A 23,762-nucleotide genomic window follows, 5' to 3' on the forward strand; every position below is an offset into this window, starting at 1 on the left:
ACACTTCAACATGGCATATGAATCACAGTGCGCTATTCGGAAGCAATCGCACGTAAGACTCTAAAGCAGGGCATGTAAAAACAAAGCGCCCCTCGGAATCGATGACTCTCAGTACTTTGGAGCGGAGCGTATAACATAAGGCGCCCCTCGTAATCAATGACTCTCAGTACTTTGGGACGGAGCATATAACATAAAGCGCCACTCGTAATCAATGACTCTCAGTACTTTGGAACGGAGCATATAACATAAAGCGCCACTCGTTATCAATGACTCTCAGTACTTTGGAACGGAGCATATAACATAAAGCGCCACTCGTAATCAAGGACTCTCAGTACTTTGGAGCGGAGCTTCCAGCGGGGAGCGCCACGGGACCTGAGGAGCAAGTCTCTGGGCTCCGGTGCAGTTCGTCGGGCACCGTGCTTCAGTACCGCTCGAGGGGGCACACGGAAAGGATCCCTCGGCGGGGTCTCTTCCGTCGCGAAGATAGGGGGGGGGGATCCCACGGAGAGGAAACCCGGCTAAGGGTGCGGTGTGGCTCCCAACCCGCAGGGGGCGCACCGGGGGCGATCTCAGCCTCCGGGCTTACCTCGATCTCGGCGTCAGCAGGCGTCCGCTCCCACGATGATGGGGGAACTCGGCCCCGGCCTCGCACACCTCCTCACGCAGCTGCGACGGCAGCGACGGGGCCCCGGGCTTCTCCGCGGGCCTCGTGACACGTCAGGGCACTTCTCCAGGCCTCCAGGCCACGGCTGTGAGCTCGCTGGCTTCGTCGTCACCAGGGGGGGCTCAAATTAAGGATGGGGTTCTGTGCTCAGCGGAGCACGCTGCCGGGGGTCCCAGACCAGGGCAGGGAGCACAGGGGTCACAGCGCTAATACCTGGTTGATCCCCGGTGGTTCTCCAGTCAGCTTTGCATCAGGGTTCAGGGGTCAGTCTGGACACGCAGTCTCAGTGCTTGGTGAATAGGTTTTAGAGTTCAGTCTGGACACGCAGTCTCAGTGCTTGATGAATAGGTTTTAGAGTTCAGTCTGGACACGCAGTCTCAGTGCTTGGTGAATAGGTTTTCAGCTGTTAGATGAAGTCTTATTGGCGCAGATGTACCTGGCGCCCTTAATTAAGGGGTTCTGTTACAGGGGGTTAGGATTGGAGAGGGCGACTAGATCCTTCCTAGTCAGGCTGGGCAGAGAGTCTCTGGGTCCTCCTACTGCTGGGCAAGATCAGTGGGTTTCACAGGGTCCCTCACTCACTTAAGAGGCAGCACCTAAATCCTGTCACTCTCAGAGGCATAAGTCCCTGGCTAGGCCCTACCGCCTACACTCCTGGTGGATTCTTCCAGCTCTGCTTCACCCCAATGGCCAACTCACCACAAAAGTTTCCCTCCCTCTCTTAAGTAGCCCTAGGTCAGGTGACCTCTGGCCAAGGCGGCAAAAGAAAAACCACACCTCCCTTCTAGAAGGTTCCAGCACATTCCAGGAGCTTCCCCACTCTACCTATGGGACAAAAAGGCGGGCTGGAGTCGCAACATTGTTGTGGGGTTCCAGCCAGCTCCTGGCAGCTAGGGTGCTACTATGAAAGACCACTCTGCAGTAGCAGGGGCCTGTGGCAGCCATCTTGGGAGAAGGGAGCACCTGCACCTTAACACTGATTGGCAATGAAAAGGCGCCCGGAGACCTAGTCCAACATAAAAATGAGGGTGGAAAAAATGAGGCACGATACAAAAATAGAAGGGGAGACCACCCTAGGGCTAACAGGTCCAACATATTGTCTATATTTTATAGCTCTGAAAAAGTATCTAGGAAGAGACGAAATGCGTTGGTTACATCTGATGGACAGTATGAATAAAGGACGATGAATAAAGTTTTTTTCTAAACAATATTGAATGTAGTCTGTGCTTTATTTCATTTAAGTTATTTGGAATGCACATCTATTTTTGTAAAGGAACAGGCAGTGGGTGCTGATTATTTTCGTCAAAATAATTAGGGGATTTACATCCTCATATGGGGAATTAGGAGGCTGCCCTCCAGATCAGAGTACCACTTGTTGAGACTATGTCCCTCTTAGTGATAGGTGCGGTGGGAAAGGTCTCAGCCTCAATTTGTAAATCATTTAAATGTCAATGACACATCCATGGCATGCAGTGTTCTAGGCAGACTAAGTAGTGTCTTGTCAGAGCTTCCTTTGGAAATAGCAGCATTCACGGGAGACTTAAATGCACTAATAGGCAATGAAATAGACACCCATGGAACTTGATCTACAGGACCTCACAGAGGTACGCAACTTGGGAGTGAGTGATATCTAGTGCCCATGACATCTGGACAAGGAGGCCTATACATTCCTGTAGGAAAGGAACTTTTTTTGTATGATCACTCCCTCAAGTTTTTGGAATGATGTTGCAGATATTTCTATTCTGTAGTACACTGGGCCCTACTGTCCAGATACTAGTGCATGTGGTCTGACCCCCCAAAGTATGTGTACACTTGGTTTGGCTCATTTATCTTACTTATAGGTCCCTAGTATATGGTAAACTATGTACCCAGTGCTTTTAAGTTAACTACCAATAGTAGAGTGCTGCACTTAATTATGCCACCACTACAGTGACACAGTGAAAAAATGACTCTTGGCTTTCCAGTGCAGCCTATTAGAGCAACTTTAAACCTACTAATGCAACATGGCAAAATAAACTCTTTTGCCAGGTCAAAAGATTATGTTATGGTATGGTATAGTATGGCGTGATATGGTATGGTATGGTATGTTATGCAGATTTGTAGAGTTCAACATTACCTAGAGGGTATCCTGGCACTGAATATAAAAAACCTTCTATTTTACATTAGTAAGTCATCCTTAGGGAAGGCCTGGGTCGAGCACCAGACGGGGTGCGTGGTTTTAAAATAAAGGGAATGTTTCTTTTGTATTTAACATGCCTTGACAGTGAAACACATAATTGTCATTTTCACTGTAGCAAGGCTGATGGTCCCATTGGCTAATATGCAGTTTCACTACCCACTGCACTAACTGCTAAGTCCTAAAATCCATTTGGGACCACCAAAGATATAACTCCAAATTATCAAACTAATCAATTTTAATAGGAAGGTGGCTTTACATATTCACCACTTTGTTACCCAAACCTTCTGTACCCTTTCCTGTTTATCTGCAGCAGGTATACCCGGGAGAAGATACTTCCTCCTCTATTAGAAAGTAGGAAGAAACCCAGGAGCAGAAAACAATAGAAATTTCTTAAAGGAGGAGATCTGACCTCCTCAGGCAGGATGAATAACGGGGAGTGGCGACAGATGGCCCAGCTTCAAAGAGGCTATCACCTCCGCGAAGTAAATGGTGATCACACTTTTACCCACCCACTCCTCTGTATAGGCAGATAGGCTAACATCTCCAGAAGGGGAAAACCTCTTGCAGAACCGGTTTTCGAGGAAGAGTGACCCCAGGGGTGTGCCAGGAGCTCCTCACAGGGGAAGAAGGCATGCACCATCTTTGATTAAGGTAGAGTTATATCCTGAGATTCTTTGAGGGTCAAACCCTCAGGAAGTGATGTAAACTGGGAAGGGTAACCTTGTGGAACTATTGCCCTATTGATTAGCACATCCTTCCATACCACAAACAATGGCATAACAGTGCTACCCCAGACCCACAGTCCGCAGATCACAGCCGGACTGCCAACTAAGACTGCACTTCTGTTCCCTAGACACAGCAAAGAGAGACTCAACCAAGAAAGAACTGAACCTGCTGAACACAAGGAACCGGGAAAAGGGACTGTGCCTGCTGTGCCCACTAGTGGAAGACAAGCTCCTCTTTTGCCCAAAACTATAGGAAGACTGCCCTTCTGCTTCCTGCACACCCAACAAAGTGAGGCTGCGCCAAAGACTGGATTGCACCTGCTGGACCCGAGGGACACAAAAAGAGGACTGCCCCTGCAGTGGACACTTGCGAAAAAAGGATACATTTGTGCTAGGTCAGAAGAGGTGTCTCAAAGGGCTAGGTGGCTAGCTCCATGCTCAGCATGAGGGACATACAAGTCAATCAATCAATCAAGCAGGAGTAATAAAGCACAGCAAATCACCTGTGAGGGTCTCAAGGTGCTAGAGTTGCAAAAAATGAATCAAAAGCAGAAAAAATCACTCAGAAAAATGGGGGGAAAGGAAGTGGAAAGCAGTAAAGAACAAGGGAAAAGCAGGAAAAGGTACTCATAAAAAATTGAAGACCTGAAGGAGAAAGCACTAACGAATGAGGGAAAAGCACAAGAAAAGGGAAAAGGAAGGAGAAAATGGGAAAAAGCAAGGGAAAAGCGGTGAAAACACTCAGAAACATGGCAGGAAGAGCAGTGCAGCAGCAGGGGAGAGCTGGGCCTGGAGGCCTGCTAAATGGGCCTGCAGCCCATATTTATTTCGTGTGAGTAGGATGAGTGGTGTGAGGTGGTAAGTGGGGCTAATCAGGGAGCAGAAAAGTTGGCAGCAAGCAGGAGCGGCAAACAAGGAAAAACCAAGCTGTGAAAAATGAGAGAAAAGTTGGAAAGAGCACTCCTGATAAGAGAGGGGAAAGGAAAGGGAGAGCAGTAAAAAGCAAAGGAAAAGCAGGAGAAACACTCAGAAAAACAGAGGAAAGGAAGGAGAATGCAGTAATAAATGAAGGAAAAGCAAGAGAAAGCTCAGAAAAATGGGAACTTCAAAGGATTACTTTATCTTTTAAAACTTATATCCCTGGTTCCCCTCAATAGATGGTTGACATTTTGCTATCTAATTTAACATAAACATGCACTCTATTTCTTTATGTTGATTTTGTATTTGTATAGTGTTTTGTTTATTACTTACCTGTTTTTGGTACTTCTAAATGCTTCACACTTTCTGCTCTGTGCCACAGCTACAAGGACTGAGCTAAAAGATGTGCTATAGAAATATAAGTCTGATAGAGATTGTGACATTATTACATAGTGAGGTCTCACATAATAATCCAATAATAATCCACTTTTCTGCATTTCTTTTGAAACCCACCCTATCCTTTTCTCGAGTCAACTCTTTCTCCCCAAGACTAATTTTTCCACTGTCTTAGGTTCACACATCTTGCTGACAGGGATCATTGATCGCTCACTGGTGTGGTTACACTTGGGACTGGGAAGAGGGAAATCATGGACTATGATGATTGAATACATAGTGGCTGGTTGACAATGTGGCTGTGCGGTGTATGAAATCAGAGCTATAATAATACTTCCTGTAATGTGTTGGTTCAAGCTGTTCTGCCCATTCACTCTGAGATGCATTCAGGAGCTTGCCTGTCTTTACAACACATACCTTTACTATGCACACCTTTACTATGCATATTTTACCACACATACCTTTATCATGCTAGTAATGTTAAAGTAATGTATACAGTACATGCCTTACCATGCAATCATACAATTATCCTAACCTTCAAAACATATTACAAAGCAGTTGCTACAATAAAAAAAGGGATTTCTAAAAATATGGAATAATCATATTTTACATATAATGCATATCAAAAATGTTCTTTCTCTCAAAAACTTAGCAGGCAGAAATGTTGTTGCAGGTCAGAAGTATATGTTAATAATGTCAGGAGAAACAATTATATTTTCTGTTGAAAACTTACCAGCAAAAATGAAACACTTCATTGAACATTTTGTGGTCAGCAGCATGCATACATCTAGGGTGACCACACACTTTTCCTCACAACACCAGAGACAAGAGATAAGAGTGCCCTCTAATACTAAGAGTGGGAATAACACATGTATTATCAACATTTTAAATATCAAATAGCAATTATAGTCTATAAAATTACATTTACCTTTTTTAAATTCATGATAGAATTTGTAACAGTACTATTGTATCAAGTTAGAAATAAAAATAAGACATTTTTAGAGAATACTTACAAATAGATTTGGGATAATTGTAAGTAAATTTAAAAGAAACCAAGGGGCCGATTCCAATCCTGGGAAAAGGCTGTACGAATGGTTGTACGGAGCGTTTTCTCCGTACGACTCGTACCCGGTAAACTATCCGTACAACCTAGGAAGTACGATTCGTACAGAAAGCCTATTTCCGTACGTTTCGTACAAAACACCGTTTGGGTCAAAAAAACAAACAAATCTGATCCAGAACAGCTTGTACGCGATGTCCGGACGCATTCAAGCAGCGGTTTCCGGCCCAGCAAGTACGATTCGTCCCTACGTCATTCCGTACGGCTCTTTTTTTACGGGAGCCAAACACAGCCGGAAAAGCAGAGTCCGACGTGAACCGCTATGCAACGGAGCCCCGGTACGCAACGTACACGCCATGAACCCCATCGTACGTGTCATCCCGGTCCTCCTAGCCTACGACCTGGTGCACCGGACCCGACGCACACGCCGCAGAAGGTGAGAACAACACTCAGGGCCAGGGGGTTGCGGGGCAGGAAACATACCCCATACCCAAAGCAAAACCTATAATATGGAGTCCATACATTACCACCAGGGTCTGGTCACTTGGGGGAGCGTGGCCAGCAACCCCTGCGTACCGCAACAACAGAAGTGGACGTGTACCATGCGTTGCACACGTACCCCTAGCACAAGTAGAACAGTGATACGGACCATACCCACGCAATGAATGCGTGGGTACGGAGCGTTCCACACGTACCCCAACGGCACCAGTAGAACAGTGATAAGGACCGTACACACGCAATTAATGCGAGGGTACGGTGCGTTCCACACATACCCCTACGGCACCAGTAGAACAGTGATATGGACCGTACACACGCAATGAATGCGTCGGTACGGTGCGTTCTACACGTACCCCTACGGCACCAGTAGAACAGTGATACGGACCGTACACACGCAATGAATGCGTGGGTACGGTGCGTTCCACACGTACCCCTAAGGCACCAGTAGAACAGTGACACGGACCGTACACACGCAAAGAATGCGTGGGTACCGTGCATTCCACACGTACCCCAACGGCACCAGTAGAACAGTCATACGGACCGTACACACGCAATGAATGCGTGGGTACGGTACGTTCCACACGTACCCCTACGGCACCAGTAGAACAGTGATACAGACCGTACACACGCAATGAAAGCGTGGGTACGGTGCATTACACACGTACCCCTACGGCACCAGTACATTTGGGATACGAGGCGTACACACGCCACAAATGTGGGCTTACGGACTGGCCCTGCATGTTACCTTCATACTGGTGTGTGTGTAGGTCCAGCCCAGCAGTGTACTGCTCCAAGGCGGTGGGTGGGTGGGTGGGTGCAGACGATTCCCTGCAGTGGCCACACATATAGGGGTGGGTGCAGATGAATACCAGCAGTGTCCAGACATATGGGGGTGGGTGCACAGGACTCACAGCAGTGGACAGAGACATGGGGGTGGGTGCAGACTACTCCCAGCAGTGGACAGAGACATGGGGGTGGGTGCAGACAACTCCCAGCAGTGGACAGAGACATGGGTGTGGGTGCAGATGAATACCAGCAGTGTCCAGACATATGGGGGTGGGTGCAGATGAATACCAGCAGTGTCGAGACATATTGGGGTGGGTGCACAGGACTCCCAGCAGTGGCCTGCAATATGAGGGGTGTGTGTAGATGAATCCCAGCAGTTTCCAGACATATGGGGGTGGGTGCACAGGACTCCCAGCAGTGGACAGAGACATGGGGTGGGTGCACAGGACTCCCAGCAGTGGACAAAGACATATGGGGGTGGGTGCAGATAAATACCAGCAGTGTCCAGACATATGGGGGTGGGTGCACAGGACTCCCAGCAGTGGCCTGCAATATGAGGGGTGTGTGTAGATGAATACCAGCAGTCTCCAGACATATGGGGGTGGGTGCACAGGACTCCCAGCAGTGGCCTGCAATATGAGGGGTGTGTGCAGATGAATACCAGCAGTGTCCAGACATATGGGGGTGGGTGCACAGGACTCACAGCAGTGGCCTGCAATATGAGGGGTGTGTGCAGATGGATACCAGCAGTGTCCAGATATATGGGGGTGGGTGCACAGGACTCCCAGCAGTGGACAGAGACATATGGGGGTGGGTGCAGATGTATACCAGCAGTGTCCAGACATATGGGGGTGGGTGCACAGGACTCCCAGCAGTGGACAGAGACATGGGTGTGGGTGCAGATGAATACCAGCAGTGTCCAGACATATGGGGGTGGGTGCACAGGACTCCCAGCAGTGGCCTGCAATATGAGGGGTGTGTGTAAATGAATACCAGCAGTCTCCAGACATATGGGGGTGGGTGCACAGGACTCCCAGCAGTGGCCTGCAATATGAGGGGGGTGTGCAGATGAATACCAGCAGTGTCCAGACATATGGGGGTGGGTGCACAGGACTCCCAGCAGTGGCCTGCAATATGAGGGGTGTGTGTAGATGAATACCAGCGCAGTCTCCAGACATATGGGGGTGGGTGCACAGGACTCCCAGCAGTGGCCTGCAATATGAGTGGTGTGTGCAGATGAATACCAGCAGTGTCCAGGCATATGGGGTGGGTGCACAGAACTCCCAGCAGTGGACAGAGACATGGGGGCAGGTACACAAGACTCCCAGCAGTGGACAGAGACATATGGGGGTGGGTGCAGATGAATACCAGCAATTTCCAGACATATGGGGGTGAGTGCACGGGACTCCCAGCAGTGGCCTGCAATATGAGGGGTGTGTGCAGATGCATACCAGCAGTGTCCAGACATATGGGGGTGGGTGCACTGGACTCCCAGCAGTGGATAGAGACATATGGGGGTGGGTGCAGATGCATACCAGCAGTGTCCAGACATATGGGGGTGGGTGCACAGGACTCCCAGCAGTGGACAGAGACATATGGGTGTGGGTGCAGACCACTCCCAGCAGTGGACGGAGACATGGGGGTGGGTGCAGAGGACTCCCAGCAGTGGACAGAGACATGGGTGTGGGTGCAGATGAATACCAGCAGTGTCCAGACATATGGGGGTGGGTGCACAGGACTCCCAGCAGTGGCCTGCAATATGAGGGGTGTGTGCAGATGAATACCAGCAGTCTCCAGACATATGGGGGTGCGTGCACAGGACTCCCAGCAGTGGACAGAGACATGGGGGTGGGTGCAGACCACTCCCAGCAGTGGACAGAGACATGGGGGTGGGTGCAGACAACTCCCAGCAGTGGACAGAGACATGGGTGTGGGTGCAGATGAATACCAGCAGTGTCCAGACATATGGGGGTGGGTGCAGATGAATACCAGCAGTGTCCAGACATATTGGGGTGGGTGCACAGGACTCCCAGCAGTGGCCTGCAATATGAGGGGTGTGTGTAGATGAATCCCAGCAGTGTCCAGACATATGGGGGTGGGTGCACAGGACTCCCAGCAGTGGACAGAGACATGGGGTAGGTGCACAGGACTCCCAGCAGTGGACAAAGACATATGGGGGTGGGTGCAGATAAATACCAGCAGTGTCCATACATATGGGTGTGGGTGCACAGGACTCCCAGGAGTGGCCTGCAATATGAGGGGTGTGTGTAGATGAATACCAGCAGTCTCCAGACATATGGGGGTGGGTGCACAGGACTCCCAGCAGTGGCCTGCAATATGAGGGGTGTGTGCAGATGAATACCAGCAGTGTCCAGACATATGGGGGTGGGTGCACAGGACTCCCAGCAGTGGCCTGCAATATGAGGGGTGTGTGCAGATGGATACCAGCAGTGTCCAGATATATGGGGGTGGGTGCACAGGACTCCCAGCAGTGGACAGAGACATATGGGGGTGGGTGCAGATGAATACCAGCAGTGTCCAGACATATGGGGGTGGGTGCACAGGACTCCCAGCAGTGGACAGAGACATGGGTGTGGGTGCAGATGAATACCAGCAGTGTCCAGACATATGGGGGTGGGTGCACAGGACTCCCAGCAGTGGCCTGCAATATGAGGGGTGTGTGTAGATGAATACCAGCAGTCTCAAGACATATGGGGGTGGGTGCACAGGACTCCCAGCAGTGGCCTGCAATATGAGGGCGGTGTGCAGATGAATACCAGCAGTGTCCAGACATATGGGGGTGGGTGCACAGGACTCCCAGCAGTGGCCTGCAATATGAGGGGTGTGTGTAGATGAATACCAGCGCAGTCTCCAGACATATGGGGGTGGGTGCACAGGACTCCCAGCAGTGGCCTGCAATATGAGTGGTGTGTGCAGATGAATACCAGCAGTGTCCAGACATATGGGGGTGGGTGCACAGAACTCCCAGCAGTGGACAGAGACATGGGGGCAGGTACACAAGACTCCCAGCAGTGGACAAAGACATATGGGGGTGGGTGCAGATGAATACCAGCAATTTCCAGACATATGGGGGTGGGTGCACGGGACTCCCAGCAGTGGCCTGCAATATGAGGGCTGTGTGCAGATGAATACCAGCAGTGTCCAGACATATGGGGGTGGGTGCACTGGACTCCCAGCAGTGGATAGAGACATATGGGGGTGGGTGCAGATGCATACCAGCAGTGTCCAGACATATGGGGGTGGGTGCACAGGACTCCCAGCAGTGGACAGAGACATATGGGGGTGGGTGCAGACCACTCCCAGCAGTGGACGGAGACATGGGGGTGGGTGCAGAGGACTCCCAGCAGTGGACAGAGACATGGGTGTGGGTGCAGATGAATACCAGCAGTGTCCAGACATATGGGGGTGGGTGCACAGGACTCCCAGCAGTGGCCTGCAATATGAGGGGTGTGTGCAGATGAATACCAGCAGTCTCCAGACATATGGGGGTGCGTGCACAGGACTCCCAGCAGTGGCCTGCAATATGAGGGGTGTGTGCAGATGAATACCAGCAGTGTCCAGACATATGGGGGTGGGTGCACAGGACTCCCAGCAGTGGCCTGCAATATGAGGGGTGTGTGCAGATGAATACCAGCAGTGTCCAGACATATGGGGGGTGGGTGCACAGGACTCCCAGCAGTGGACAGAGACATATGGGCGTGGGTGCAGATGAATACCAGCAGTGTCCAGACATATGGGGGTGGGTGCACAGAACTCCCAGCAGTGGACAGAGAAATGGGGGTGGGTACACAGGACTCCCAGCAGTGGCCTGCAATATGAGAGGTGTGTGCAGATGAATACCAGCAGTGTCCAGACAATGGGGGTGGGTACACATGACTCCCAGCAGTGGACAGAGACATATGGGGGTGGGTGCAGATGAATACCAGCAGTTTCCAAACATATGGGGGTGGGTGCACAGGACTCACAGCAGTGGCCTGCAATATGAGGGGTGTGTGCAGATGAATACCAGCAGTGTCCAGACATATGGGGGTGGGTGCACAGGACTCCAAGCAGTGGACAGAGACATATGGGGGTCGGTGCAGATGCATACCAGCAGTGTACAGACATATGGGGTTGGGTGCACAGGACTCCCAGCAGTGGCCTGCAATATGAGGGGTGTGTGCAGATGAATACCAGCAGTGTCCAGACATATGGGGGTGGGTGCACAGGACTCCCAGCAGTGGACAGAGACATGGGGGTTGGTGCAGATGAATACCAGCAGTGTCCAGACATATGGGGGTGGGTGCACAGGACTCCCAGCAGTGGCCTGCAATATGAGGGGTGTGTGCAGATGAATACCAACAGTGTCCAGACATATGGGGGTGGGTGCACAGGACTCCCAGCAGTGGACAGAGCCATGGGGGTGGGTGCAGATGAATCCCAGCAGTGTCCAGACATATGGGGGTGGGTGCACAGGACTCCCAGCAGTGGACAGAGACATATGGGGGTGGGTGCAGACGACTCCCAGTAGTGGACTGCAATATGATGGGTATGTGCAGACGAATACCAGCAGTGTCCAGACATATGGGGGTGGGTGCACAGGACTCCCAGCAGTGGACAGAGACATGGGGGTGGGTGCAGATGAATACCAGCAGTGTCCAGACATATGGGGGTGGGTGCACAGGACTCCCAGCAGTGGACAGAGACATGGGGGTGGGTTCACAGGACTCCCAGCAGTGGCCTGCAATATGAGGGGTGTGTGCAGATGAATACAAGCAGTGTCCAGACATATGGGGGTGGGTGCACAGGACTCCCAGCAGTGGACAGAGACATGGGGGTGGGTGCAGAGGACGCCCAGCAGTGGACAGAGACATAGGGGTGGGTGCAGATGAATATCAGCAGTGTCCAGACATATGGGGGTGGGTGCACAGGACTCCCAGCAGTGGACAGAGATATGGGGGGGTGTACATCATTATCAGATGACCACACCTACATGGTGGTATGGACGCATCCCTAACTTTGAACCATGATGATAGTGCTATGACAACACATCACTGACAGCAGTGTTCCACTCCCAGGAGGATGGATGTCTTTCACACACTGCATGACACACCACATATGGGTGTGAGGACATATAACACATGCATACCCACCCATGGCGGATGCAGCACAATACACACCCTGATATCATGCCACAAGACTGTATAGTCATGTAACTGTCTACAAAACTAAGATGACCAAAGGGAACACACACTGTCACGCACATCCCAGGACTGATAGGAATGTCCAGGTGCTGGTCCAGCCACCAAGATGTTGTCTCTCATGGAAGGAATAGGGTGAAATTCCCCTAGATACCATGGCCACAATTGTCAGTCAGGTGACCAAATACCCTGCATAACAAGTACCATTTGTGTGGTAGGCCGTGATTACACACATGCATAGTGCTGAAAAGGGGGAATTTGTCCATGAAGGCATTTCGACATACTCAAAATACAAGTACAGTGACTAGCAAGGATGGCACAGATGATTCCGCAGGAGACATCGGTGAGCAGGCATGGCCATTGTTGAAGGGATCCGTCACCAACAAAGGAAATGTTGACACAGGTCAGCACAACAATTGTGCAACTGTTTGCAGGGAAGATGTCAGGTGCCACAGAGGAAGGAACACTCCTTGGGACAATGTCTCTAAACAAAATTAACACACACTACCAATGATTCTTTGCAGAGACATTGTGATGGCACACAGATATCATGTGTTAGAAATGGGATTTCTGGTTGGCTAGGGCTTGCGCCAAAGCCAGGCAGAAACCACCACTCTAGTCAGGGCTGGGGTTACACGCCAAAGATAACTCCTGCTCACCCCCTTGGTAGCTTGGCACGAGCAGTCAGGCTTATCCAGGAGGCGATGTGTAAAGCGTTTGCGCGCGCACCCAGCAACAACACCCAAGGCCCACAACAAAAGAAACACCACACAAGGTATTATATAAAAATAGCCTTTGTATTATACCAAAACACATTAGATAAAAACACACACTCTACAATGTGCCAACAGGCACGGGCAGAATTTACAAGGGATTATATGTACAGGGGACAGGGCCACATGGACCACCGTCAGGAATTAGCACTTTTAGAACTTAGCACTTAGAACATAGGATATCAAATTACTGTAGCACAAAATAACACATGTAGTACACAACCAGTAACTACTGGTAACAGGTAAGTACCACCTACGCAACCCTAACCACCTTAGGAAAATATTGCGCAGGGAACCAGGACCTCCCTAGCACCACCTGTACTAGGAGAAAAACAACCACCTAAGTATCACAATACCTGTAGGGGTAGAAGAACATTACACATGATGCATCACAACACATTCAGAGGTGTAGGCTAGGAACAATAGCGCAAAACTCACATTAGCCACCACCTGTGGCAGTCCCTAGGCCAACTGGCCTCGTAGGGGTCTAGGACGCCCTGTGTCCCAATGTCAGGGGCCGAAACGGAGCAGCTGCCCACGAAGTGCTGGGCAGCTGTAGAACAATGGGGGAGGGCCAACGCTGGAGCCTTACAGGCTCTGGCCAAGTGATTGTTCCCTGAGCCCCTCTGGGCTCTAAACACAGGACTGGCCCCTTGGAGCCTCACTGGGCTCAAACCACAAGAAATGCCCCCTAGAGCCTCCGTGGCTCTGAACTACAAATATGCCCTGGGGCAACGTTGGAGCCTCGTGGGCTCTAAACAAACAATGCGCCCTCGTTGGAGTCCCTCTGGACTCTGAAAGAAATGAGGGGGCCGGGCGTTGAGCCTCACAGGCTCTTTAAACAAATATGCCCCGTTAGAGCCTTGTGGGCTCGAAAAGAATGGTGCCCCTAAAACGTTGGAGCGGCCCGCTGCCTTCCGGGGCCGCTCGGATCACCACAACCAAAGAATGACCCTCTACATTGGTGCCTCACAGGGCTCGGGAACCAACCAATGCGGGCCCTCGCTGGAGCGCACTCGCGCTCTTAGAAAACCACTAGGTCCCCCACACCACTGCCGCTGCCCACTGTCAGGCGGGGCAGCGGAAAAGAGAAATGAGCACTGCCCCCGCAGTGCTTGGGACGCGGTTACGGGGCGGGCACCGAAACTGTGCCCCGACACTCCCCCAACCACCACAACACAGAGCCCCACTCACCACGTTGATTGGGGACGTTTTCAGGCTATTTCAGCCGATGCTGCATCTTCACACGGAGCCCGCGAGGCTCCGGTCGGTGGAGACTGCACAGGGCTCTTGGTGCTTTTGCTGGAGTCCTGCTGACGACACCACCTGCAGGGCTCGCACCGCAGCTTCGGGAGCCCTGCCTACATGATCTCCTCTCAGCTTCCTGGTTCCGGCGTGAGGTCTCGGTCAAAGCTCTGCCCACGTCCCGGGAAAGCAGCCTCTCTTCCGCGTCGCGGCTGCGGCGCTTCGTCTCCCCGGGCTGCGGCGATGATTTCCTTGCCGATCCGGCCGGTGCAGGGTCAATACAGGGTAGGCTCCCGTTTTTAAGTCAATGTCCCTGGCGGGGTTGGGCACCCTCTAGGGATAATAAATGAATTGGCAATTATGCGGGGTGGGCACCCGCGAGAACGAGCCCAACGACGGGGTGGGCACCTGCCGAAATTATAATAAACCGGCAGAAACGCAGGGTGGGCACCCGCTGTCAGAAACAAAGCGCTCCTGGCGCTGAGGGCACAGGGGAAAGTGCTCCTCGACGCTGGGGTTCCAAACAAAGTGCTCCCAGCGCTACAAGTCCAACAAAAGCACCTCCAGGCGCTCCAGGGGAGAATACAAAGTCCAGCAAAGTTCTCCCCTGCATGCAGCAAGGCAGGGGGAGCAAGGCTGGACCCAGAGCCAGCTCACTGGGCCTCCAGGCAGGGAGGTAGTCCAAGTGGCGGTCCTCTGGTCCAGCTACAGCAGCAGCCCCCCTTCAGGCAGGATCCGGGAAGAGAACAAATTGTAAGGGGACACAGCCCCTTCTTATACACCTTTTCCCTTTGTTCTTGGTTCAGGGTGAGGGGGAAAACCAGTTGCAGCTGGTTGGGGAGCACCCTTGATGTGCTCAGCCCCTCACTCTATTCACTGGCAGGGCTAGGGTCATCAGTCGCACCACAGGGGGCGGAGCCAGCATTGTGTGGGGAAAGCCCTGCCCTATTCAGGTCCAAGGTGCACTCCTCCCCCGCCATCAGCATGCTAATCTCACACTCACCACTGGGGCAGACCCACCCAGACTCCTGGAGCCAGGCTCACCAGCCAGCTCCAGCCAATCACACGCCAGACACATTTTACAAGAATATGCCAACTCCTAGAAGTGGCACTTCCGCACATGACATAATCACGCATTATACATCATTGCGAAGCATTCAATCACACGAGTCCGCACATACCCTGCACACCCCACGCATCAGGAACTACCAGGGACACATACATTCCCCATGCATTCCTATGGGAGGGCAGGCCTATCTCACCACATGCACTCAGAGTGCGCACACACTTTACTCTGGGACACAGGGAAAGTGCGCAGAAACCAAAAATCACTACCACCAGGTCACCAGTAAATGCCAAAAGTTCAGGGGTGAACCTGCCAGAAGGGCCAAGTCCAACACCATGGTACACCTCATGACCATCTTACAAAAACATTTCTAAGAACCCTAACACATTACCATAACACCAACTCCAGGAGCCTCAGCACCAACATCAAGTACCTGAAATGCAATAGTGTTGAAAGTAAAAATAAAGGCTTTATTCAGCACAAAAAAAGATTTGCAAAATAAGACTATTTACAGAGGCCAATGGCCAGTCCATAATTCAAGTCCAAGGGGGGATGTAGGGGACCGCGTCTACCCCTAGCTTGCCTGCACAAAGGAACCTCAAGGTTTGTCGACCGGGGGGGGCATCATCTGTGGCAGTACCAGGCACCGCAGGGACAGGAGGGGGAAGGGTAGGTGTTGCGGGTGCAGGGGGGATGTCTCCACCACAGGGGGTGGGGCAGCACCGAAGGTGGAGGCGATCTCGGTGCTGCACACCGCTGCCAGTGCCTCCATCCGAACCCCTGCACCTGAGGATTCCGCAGGGTCAACAGAGGGTGTGGTGGGTGAGGGATGGGGTGCAGCGCTCTTGGGGGTGCCTACATCCCCCTGAGTGTGCATGCCAGGAGGTGTGCGCTTTGCCTTACTTGGGGGTGTGCTGGCTGTGTCTGGTGGGGTGCGTGCCCGTGACTGTCTGGGTGTGCGTTGGACAGGCGTGGGAGAGGGAAGTGTTGATGGGTCTGGGGTAGGGGGGGACAGAGCGCTGCAGGAGACTAACTGCTGCCGTCAGGGAAGAGTCCATGGACCGCAGAATCTTGTGTTGGTCAGACATCGTTGCTGACATGCCCTCCATGAACGACACCATCTGTGTGAGCAGTTGAGTGTGTCCATGGAGGACATTCAGCACCGATGCCTGCCCAACCTGCAACGGCCGCAGTATGTCCACAGACTCTTCACTGAGGGCAGCAGGGGTGACAGGGGCAGAGGGTGCGGTGCCTGGCCCGAAGGAGACATGGTGGGCCTCTGCACGGACAGAAGGGACGGGAGCAACTGGGAGGGCGGAGATGGTAACGGAGGAGGCGGGGACAGATGTGGGGATGCTGCCAGGTGGTGTTGCAGCCTCCGCCTCCCCCAGGAGGTCAGCGTCAGACCCATCTGCGTCGTAGCTGGTATCGTGTCCAGACAGGTCCTCTGACTGACTCCCCTCACCCTCCGTGCCACTGGCTCCTCCTGACTCCACAGCACTGGTGGCACTGTCGCTGGGTCCCTCCTCCAGGTCTGTGCAGGTGTCTTCCTCCGTTGCAGATGATGATGCTGTGGGCAAGGAGAAGAAACCAAAATGCATCAGTCACCTGTATAGATCTGACACATGAGCACAAAAAGCAATTGGTCTCAGTGCATATCAGGCAATGCATCATGAGTAACAGCTAGATTACTCCGCACATATGTAAGCCCGGTACTGCCCAGTTGGTAGACCCACTATGCCACTTGGACCCAAGGAAAAAAAGAACACACCAGGCCACTAATTGAATGAGAAATACACTGAGAAGCTAGTGTCTGTGAACCGGTGAGCACAGTAATACAATGAAGTCATGCCACCTCTTGTTTACCCTGAAAGAAACAGCAGTGGCGCACCCAACGTAAACTGACACACCTCAATACTCAAGGTGTCACCACACTCAGAGACCTGTAAGTACTTTGGAACACAAAACGAAAAAATGTTGGTACCTTGGGACTCACAATACTTTACACAATCGACATGTTTGGAATGTGCCAATTCGCCATTTCGCAAAAAGAACACTCATGTGCCTGCATGAAATATGTCTCACAAGGCAGTGCACGCAAAACTACATTTACACTGTCATAGAAGAAGCTGGCACCTTTTCTAAGAAGCCACTGTTAGAAATGAATGGTGGTGCAGAAAATACATATACATAGGCCCACAGAGGTCTGGATGTCTTGAGACTTGTTAGTTTGTATCACCAACAACAAAGGAGTCTCACAAAATCCAGAGCACTGTGGAATATGTATATGGAGTATCTGCAACACCATTTAATTCTAACAGTGGCTTCTTTGCAAAGGTGCCAGCGTGTTCCATGAAGGTGGAAATGTCGTTTGGTGTGCACTTCCTTGGGAGACATCTTTCATGCAGGCACATCAGTGTTCTCGACACAAATCATCAAATTACCACATTTAAAACATGAAGAACCATTGACAAGTGCTGTGAGTGACAAGGTACAATTTTTTTAGAGTAACAACTTGAATTATGCCAGTTGTCACATGGCCATCTGTCACCTGATTACACAGTTGGCTACACATATGACCTACTGCCTGTCATCTGGAGTGGCACCAATGTCCACACCCAGGACAATGCATAAGCTACTGGGCCTGCAATTGGGTTGTTAAAGAGCATAGCTGTACTGTGGAGACACCCTCATGGCAAGCCAGAATGTCCACACAGATGTCAGCACACAAAGTCCAAACTGCGTTGCATCTGAACCACACACAGGTGACAAAAATGTATGAGCAGGAATCATCTTTTAGAAAAAATGACACAGGCTGCAAAGCACGAACATTAAGCACTGGCCAGCATCACAGGGGCACTGCACGGTGATCCTGTGTACAGCCAATTCTCACACACAGGTCAGACCTGGCAAGGAAAAATCAGGGGTGCCCAAGTAGGCCTCTCCCGCACAACCACCCATACCTGAGTCAATGTGATTGATACAGATCAAGAAGTGACACCTCTTATTCAGGGTAACAAAAACTGTGCAGCAAAAATTGCTAGATTTACACAACATCACCTCCTAGGGCTGGCAACACAAATTTGTGACAAACAACCAGCAACAGATTTTTGTGAATAGCCACACAGGCACTGCCCAGTGTGAGTATGCACAAGCAAAATGGTGTATCCCTGTCCAGTGGACACATGTAGCACACATTAGAAAAATATAAACTAAGCCAGGGACCAATGCCACAGAGGCAGACTGTGACGAGGAGATCCCCATAGAGGAAAATAAGAGTCTACCTCTGTTAATTGACTACATGAACAATCACATCTCCCCTCTATCCCTCCTGCAAACGGAAAGTTGGAGAACGGAGCCTCTCACCCAAACCCCTACCGAACAAAGCAACCTGTGTTTCTTTAACTGGGCAGAGTTGACAGCAGACCCCGCCTACACCGGTGACGAAGAGAACGGGAGGAGCTCAAATAATAATAATAATAATAATAATGTGATTTATAGAGCGCGAACAGCTACCTCACAGGGAGGTGTCCCGGCGCTAGAAGAGGGGAACGTACCACAGAGGTCCAGGGGCAGGAGAGGGAGACCTAGCGAGGCTGAGAGAAGAGCCAAGTCTTTAGCAACTTCTTAAAGCAGGGTTCAGATGGAGCCTGCTGGATTGCTTGAGGTAGGGAGTTCCATAGCACAGAGACATTTGCTGAAAAGGTGCGACCACCAAGGCGCGCCTTTTTTGCTCGTGGGACAGCCAGCAGGATACGGACATTAGACCGTAATGCACGGAGTTGGGTATACCTAGGAAGGCGTTTTTTTAGGTAGAATGGGCAGGAGCCATGCAGAGATCTGAACGCGAGTGTCAGGGCTTTGAATTTTATCCGGTTGGCGACAGGCAGCCAATGCAGGGTTCGAAGATGCGGAGAGACTGACTGTTTGAATGGAATTCGCAGTAGCAGCCTCGCAGCCGCATTTTGAACTACCTGCAGTCTATGGATTAAGAATTTAGGGAGGCCCAGGTAAAGACCATTGGCGTAGTCCAGCCGTGAAGTGACAGTTGCGTGGACTACCATTTTCCTGCAACTCTCGGGAAGGAGTTTAAGAAATTTACAGAGGTTTCTTAATTTACTTAGGCAGCCGCCGGCCACTTGTTGGACATGGGAAGAGAAAGACATCTTATCATCCCATCTCACTCCAAGATTTTTTGCCGAATGACTGGGCAAGGGTGAGGGACCCATTTCCACCGGCCACCATAGCTCTGGGGCTGGGACAGGGCCTTTACCGAAGAAGATGACTTCGGTTTTATTGGCGTTTAATTTTAGTTTGTTGGTATTCATCCAGTGTGCAATGTCCTGGAGACAGCCTTTGAAATTTGCAAAAGATTCCTGTGTCATTTCTGTGTAGGGGAATACCAGCTGGGTGTCATCGGCATAAGAAATTGCCTTAACACCCCAGTTGGCAATGAGCGTGAAGAGGGGGGCCAGGTAGATGTTGAACAAAAGAGGACTGAGGGCTGAGCCCTGCGGGACTCCACAGTTGAGGGTTTTAGGTGTGGAAGAGATCGTCCCGAGTGCCACCTTCTGTGTTCTCTGAGATAGATAGGAGTTAATCCAGCTCAGCGCGTGGTCTTGAATGCCTATCTCTGCCAGTCGACAAAGTAATCTGGCGTGGTCCACCGTGTCGAAGGCGGCCGATAGATCCAGGAGTACCAGCATAGCTGAACTTCCTGCATCCATCGACCACCTCACTGACTCGGCCACCTCTAAGAGCGCCGTTTCAGTACTGAAACCGGGCCGGAAACCAGACTGAGTTTCATGGAGAATGTTGCTGATTTCCACAAATTTACTCAGTTGGCGTTGTATCACTTTTTCCAGCATTTTTCCTGGTGCGGCTAAAAGGGATATTGGGCGGAGGTTCGTCAGATCATCTGGATCCCCATTTGGTTTTTTCTTTAGGGGAAGGAGCGTAGCATGCTTCCAAGCGTCCGGAAAGATTCCTGACGTAATGGAAGAGTTCCAGATGCTTTGGAGTGTGGGCGCTACAGGGCCCGCTAAGGTGCTCCAAAGTTTAGCCGGACAAGGGTCATCGGGTGAGCCGGATTTACAACGGTTGAGCTCTTGCCTCACCTCGTTCAGAGAGACATGCGCGAACTGGGTGAGGGTTTCTTTTTTTTCGCTGTTGTACGCTATGTCTTGTTTCTCAGTATTTATCGCTGGACCAAAGGAATCATAAACTCTCTTGATTTTATGGTCAAAGTATTCTGAAATTTGCTCACAGAGTAAAGGTGTGGGGGTGACTTCTCTCTCAATACATTGAGGTTTGAGGAAGGACTGTACAACTTTGAACACTTGTTTGCTGGATTGTTCTGCCTGCCTAATCGAGTCCGCATAGAAGTGTTTTTTATTATTCCTAATAGCTTTCCGGAATTTTTTTAATGCATCCTTATATATAGCTTTTCCTACTGGATCGTACTTTTCTCTCCAAAGTCTTTCCAGTTTTTTACAGGCCGCTTTCTCCTCTCTAAGTTCCTGCGTAAACCAGGGAGCTGAGGGGGCTTGTCTTTTAGATAGGGCACGAGAGGCCGGGGCGATAGAGGATACCATTCCTCCTATCCATTCATTAAGGAGCACTGCGTCCCTATTGGGATTATTTGTCAGGAGGGGAGTGGTACTCGCCAGTGCCGGGAGCATAACCTCGGGGGTCAGTTTGTTCCATTGTCTTTTCATAAAGTAGCGCTTACTGGGCACCTTAGTATCACTACGGAAGTCCAAGGTGATTGTGATAAGTGAATGATCTGACCATATCAGAGGGAGAGGTTTTTCAGGTCGCACGTCCTTAATGTTGGTAAAGATAAGATCAATCGTATGGCCCCCAGTATGTGTGGGGCCCTCATTGATCAGTCTAAGGCCGGCCGCATCTAAAGTTGTTCGGAGTGTCTCTGCCAAGACACAATCTACTTTATCCATATGGATATTAAAATCACCCACCACAAGAAAAAGGGGATGAAGAAGTGAACTCTGTACTATTGTATCTAATAGGGAAGTGAGGATGAAGTCTGCGCTGGCCGGGGGACGATAAATCACTAGCCCTGCTAGTGAGAGCTGAGGGCTCACTTGAAAGCAAAAGTGGAGACCTTCCATACCTTGAATCGTCGTGGCAGCCGAGGATGTCAGTACTATGTGCTCTTTAAAAATGATTGCTACGCCTCCGCCTCTTTTTGTCCCAGGCCGGTTGGCGAGGCATATTTTGAATCCCAGAGGGATAGCCAAAGCGGTAGAGGACAGGCTGTCCTCTTTGATCCATGTTTCAGTTAGGAACAGGATATCCCAGTTCTGTTCTTCTAGTAAGATCCAGATCTCATCAGTGTGTTTGACAAGGGATCTACAGTTGAGTAGACCCGCTTTGATGTGGGTTTGAGGGGGGGTTTTAAGGATGGGCTGTATTGCGGGGGCGGCGTTGTCGAATGTTATCCCACAGTTGTTGCAGGTTAGGGCGGGGTCAGGAGTTGCTGGATCTATAGAGTGGGGGCAGCAGTTGGATGGTGGGTTGAATACCTTTAGGTCCTCACCGGACCATACTGTCCGTCCGCCGGATGTACCGTTTTTGGCAGCATGTCTGGCCCCGGCCGCGGTCTGGTCGCGGACGGGCGCAGACGGGCTTGCCTTAGGCGCGCCTTCGGCGCGCAAACGGCGCTCCCGCTGCGCTCGTCCGCTGCGCTTCCTAGCGAGACACATAATTTATGACTGAAGTGGAGGGCGTCACGGGGGCGTGGCCAGCTGAGGTGGGCGTGTCCGATGACGCGCCTCGCCCTCGGAGTGGCGGTTGTCAGGGGAAACGTTGCAGCGTTACAACACGCTGTTCAGGCGAGATCGAGCAAGTTTTTAAAAAGGTATTTCTACAGGGTATCACACACAAAAGTTAAAACAATAGTTAAAACAGTGGCAGCACACTCCCGGCTTCCGCCTCAGGAGACTCTAGGATACGTGGGAGTCGCGCTTTTGAGCTGCGCGCTCTTTTGTAGTCAGGGAGGGGGCGTGGCCAGCTGAGGTGGGCGTGTCCGATGACGCGCCTCGCCCTCGGAGTGGCGGTTGTCAGGGGAAACGTTGCAGCGTTACAACACGCTGTTCAGGCGAGATCGAGCAAGTTTTTAAAAAGGTATTTCTACAGGGTATCACACACAAAAGTTAAAACAATAGTTAAAACAGTGGCAGCACACTCCCGGCTTCCGCCTCAGGAGACTCTAGGATACGTGGGAGTCGCGCTTTTGAGCTGCGCGCTCTTTTGTAGTCAGGGAGGGGGCGTGGCCAGCTGAGGTGGGCGTGTCCGATGACGCGCCTCGCCCTCGGAGTGGCGGTTGTCAGGGGAAACGTTGCAGCGTTACAACACGCTGTTCAGGCGAGATCGAGCAAGTTTTTAAAAAGGTATTTCTACAGGGTATCACACACAAAAGTTAAAACAATAGTTAAAACAGTGGCAGCACACTCCCGGCTTCCGCCTCAGGAGACTCTAGGATACGTGGGAGTCGCGCTTTTGAGCTGCGCGCTCTTTTGTAGTCAGGGAGGGGGCGTGGCCAGCTGAGGTGGGCGTGTCCGATGACGCGCCTCGCCCTCGGAGTGGCGGTTGTCAGGGGAAACGTTGCAGCGTTACAACACGCTGTTCAGGCGAGATCGAGCAAGTTTTTAAAAAGGTATTTCTACAGGGTATCACACACAAAAGTTAAAACAATAGTTAAAACAGTGGCAGCACACTCCCGGCTTCCGCCTCAGGAGACTCTAGGATACGTGGGAGTCGCGCTTTTGAGCTGCGCGCTCTTTTGTAGTCAGGGAGGGGGCGTGGCCAGCTGAGGTGGGCGTGTCCGATGACGCGCCTCGCCCTCGGAGTGGCGGTTGTCAGGGGAAACGTTGCAGCGTTACAACACGCTGTTCAGGCGAGATTGAGCAAGTTTTTAAAAAGGTATTTCTACAGGGTATCACACACAAAAGTTAAAACAATAGTTAAAACAGTGGCAGCACACTCCCGGCTTCCGCCTCAGGAGACTCTAGGATACGTGGGAGTCGCGCTTTTGAGCTGCGCGCTCTTTTGTAGTCAGGGAGGGGGCGTGGCCAGCTGAGGTGGGCGTGTCCGATGACGCGCCTCGCCCTCGGAGTGGCGGTTGTCAGGGGAAACGTTGCAGCGTTACAACACGCTGTTCAGGCGAGATCGAGCAAGTTTTTAAAAAGGTATTTCTACAGGGTATCACACACAAAAGTTAAAACAATAGTTA

The sequence above is a fragment of the Triturus cristatus genome, chromosome 6 (genome assembly GCF_964204655.1).
Source record: "Triturus cristatus chromosome 6, aTriCri1.1, whole genome shotgun sequence".
NCBI classification, from domain to species: domain Eukaryota; kingdom Metazoa; phylum Chordata; class Amphibia; order Caudata; family Salamandridae; genus Triturus; species Triturus cristatus.